General features: G+C 34.2%; 1 long non-coding RNA gene across 1 annotated transcript; it reads right to left on the bottom strand.

Moving 5' to 3' along the window:
* Positions 1-787: 787 nt before the first annotated feature.
* Positions 788-2,510, bottom strand: LOC135079155 (uncharacterized). The gene is made up of 2 exons (XR_010258749.1): positions 1,242-2,510; positions 788-1,061 (listed from the first exon to the last, which is right to left on the bottom strand). It is a non-coding gene; the product is annotated as an uncharacterized LOC135079155 (long non-coding RNA).
* Between the last annotated feature and the right edge of the window lie 1,194 nt (positions 2,511-3,704).

The raw sequence follows: 3,704 nt of genomic DNA, 5'->3' as shown, positions 1-3,704 counted from the left end.
ACAAATTGGTGCAGAGGAATGGTGAAAATGTTATGACCATGTAAATAAAATTGAAAAAGATTTCATCAAGTAAGATGTAAGATAGAATAATTGAAATGGTGGAAGAGCAATTTATAATAAATACCTCTTTATCTTGATCATCTATTGAAGAAAAGTGGAATCCTTGGAATCGTTTTCTAGTTCTGAATGAAGTGATTAGTTATAAGTATGATACATAATAAAATTAGTTACATAAAGTAATATACGATTTACTTATTTTTCAAGACATTTTCCTATTATTATTACTGACGGGATTGCTACCATGTACCTTAGTTTTGAGTTTCCAATATTTCGGCACTGTTGCAAGCGCCATGGTCACGGAGTAACTGAAGAAATTAAAACCAGACATCGTTCAGATGTGCGTTCAAAAGACCTGAGATTTAAAAAAATCCCACGTTTTGTTTTACAGTAAGCGAAAAAAAGTGACTTGAAAATGGAATACAAAATGATAAGGTATGGTAAATGATAAGTCTTTAGCAATGAATAAGCAGAAGTTCAATTTCATGTTTCCTCCATCTAGGCTAGTTTCTATCGTCACTCAAAGTTTGGCTGCGGTCTCAAAGGGTTATGCCCACTTAGTATGGGACCTTTGGCCTGAGGTGGACAGACATTACAGCATGTAATTTGTTATTTATTAAGTAGTCTATACCAGTAAGAAACAGAATATAAATATCATTTTGTATCCAAGTCCTTAAAAAAATTTTTTTTTGCTTAAGACTAGAAAGGTTAGAAGCAAAACAAAACACCATTTTTTATTATTATTATTATTTTAATCTGACTCATGGGTCAACAAAATATTGTCTAGGAACTAGGCAGGTGGAAATACATGTTCCTGATACCTTGCCCAGCTCAAAAACCACAAAATTGTCATAACATGAGCACAGCAACCTACTGTTATTCGGCCAATATAAGGGCAAATGAATCCTCGTCCCATCATGTGTTTGTTGGGGCTCCACAGCATGTGTAGCAGCTCGATCAGCTCACTGCCATCAGGGATGACATATTTGGTCAGATCCCCGCAGCTGAAACAAAGAAATTAATTTATGGTATCATTCAAATTCATTCTTTAAGATGTTGAGATATGATGTCAATTTTTATCTATCAGTAAGACGTATTTGTATAGAAAAAAATATACACTGTTCAAATATATCAAGCCAATGTCTTTAATAAAATATAATGAAAATAATTATGAAAAAACTTACTTGACGAGGTGAAATCTGTTCCATTATTACATTATTTTCGAATATGTGATTCTCTTTCCGTGTTAATATGCAGTCTATGGAACGTATTTGTAACAAAGTTAATCCACGTTAACTGTGACCAGTGCTAGTGGTTGCTTCTTCATTTGAAATATTATTTGTCCTTGATTGGTGCAGAGCCACACCGTGGCCACGGTTCAACATGAGTGACAACATACACTGCTGTTATCAATCTAAAAAAAAAAGGTTTTATTAGGATTATGGTAATCTACGGTAAAGGTAGTTGATCAAATACATTGTAAAAGGTATTCAACAAGTCCACACGCTCATTCAATAACTTATCAGCTGAGGAGTCATCCACTGACGTTATAACCAACCGAACTTAATAAGCTCTAGGCTATGTCGCCTCCTCTGCATCATGTCAGCTATACAATTGATACATATCATAGGTTCCTCATGAGATTGAGGAATTGCTGGTTGCATTATCCAAAATCGGGCTGGGGTTAACATTGGGGCTCGGGTCGGAGTCCATACGTAAGCCGTGGTCGGCGTTTAGGCAAGGTTCGATGTCCGAAAGTGAGCCATTGGTCATTGGTTGAGTGAGATTCGTAGTTCGAGAGTATGCCAGGGTCATCGGGAAGGGAAGCATCGAGGACCATGGTCAAAAAAATAAAGTCGTCAAAAGGGAAACTTATACAACACTCTTCTGCTTTTATTTTGGCAAAGACTTGGTTTTGAGAAATAAACAACACTCACGATGAAAAATACAAAACAAAGCGAATGACAGATAACAGCTGTGACAATATTTTCAGTGTTGCCATGCTAATAATGTGGTGATGAATAAAAATTATCGATATAAAAATCGATTGTATTTTTTGATGACTCGAAATAAGGTGTATAATAAGGTGTGTGTGAAATAAGGTTTCATTTAGTTATTTAAATATTTTGGTAGTGTTATTGGAATATTAAAAAGGTTTTATAAATGTCATTTTAATGAATACGTATTTAAAAAAAATACTACTTGTCATAGTCGAAAAACAATCGATATGAATCGATTCTTACCGATAAGATTCATTTTGGCAACACTGAATTGAGTGTTAAAGACAGGAAGTTGTAATTATCACATAAAGTACTATTTATATTGGATTTTTATAAAGGCAAATTGATACAAAGTTACACTAAGTGAATACTTTAAAAATTAATTAAAAATTTTTGGCAAATTCATATTTTCATTAGCAGCTTGTCCACGCCAGGCCAGAAATGAACATTGTCCTTTGGGCTTAATTGAGGTATTTTTTGGGTGAGAGGCATAAGAACTAATGCCGTTTTATATCAAAAATTCATACTTAGAGGTAATCAACCAGGTACAAAGTAGTTAGTCTGCCACTCTTTAGTAAGTCCTGAAATCCCCGCTTCGGCTCCCCTACTAACCATTCTAACCATTGTACACAGATAATATCTTACATGCTGCTTTTCATGTTACTACGTCACATTTTCAAAATCCGCGCGGAAAATCGCTCCTAGAGCGCACTTTGAGCGCACTTTGAGCGCACAAAGAGCGCACTTTGAGCTTGAATATTTCAGTCATTTTTAAAGATATCAAAAAAGTAAAAATACAGTATTCATTCTACTTTTTTGTAGTTTTTTTTGGCATCTTCAACAAAAATTGTGCGCCATGTCCATTCAATATTTTGGGCAACTATAAATCTTAATGTATTGCTATGAAAATCTATTTCTTTGGTTTTTTGTGGATACACATTACTCGTATAGTACGTCTTGATTACTCATATTGCTAAGATGATCTATTATCAACAAATCACTATAGTACGACTGTAAGAGTGAGTAAGTGCTTATTTATTTATTGTCAATTTTCTAATGATTGTAATGTAATAATAAATTGAATAAAATTTATGATTACATATAAAAAGCCTTCACTAAACTTCATTTAAGTGAAGGCTACTTATAACTTTTTTAAGCGTATTACCTTAAAATACTACTAAAAACTGTTACATTTTTTCATTAACTAATGGCCCATGAGAGTCAAACTTTTATAGTAGTTATAACTAGCAAAAACAATCAAATAAAACATAAATATGCTATACCATCCAACAATAACATTCACATAGTTTTCAATTCAATATGTGAAAACTATTCACAATTTAATTTGGGTGTTTTATTCATAGCATTTTAGAGCGGTGGTCACGCCCACACGAGTAGCGGGTAAGTAAACAATACAAACATAAAATAAACTTGCGGGGTACAGTCCGCGACAAAAGTTCTCGAGTATTGACTGCAATGAGTGGGCGGGCCGCCCCGCCCTCCTTACGGCACAATTAGAACAACAATGGAAGACGCCAGGTAGAAATAAAACAATCTCCATAAATTATAAACTTTTCCCAGCGGTAAATCTTGCCGAAATTCGGTGTTGATATTTTTTTGGATGACTTTACCTAACGGCACTTTGGT

This window comes from Ostrinia nubilalis, chromosome 16, assembly GCF_963855985.1.
Source record: "Ostrinia nubilalis chromosome 16, ilOstNubi1.1, whole genome shotgun sequence".
Classification (NCBI taxonomy): Eukaryota; Metazoa; Arthropoda; class Insecta; order Lepidoptera; family Crambidae; genus Ostrinia; species Ostrinia nubilalis.
The sequence above is the reverse complement of the archived record's forward strand: the minus strand, read 5'-3'. Positions and strand labels throughout refer to the sequence as shown.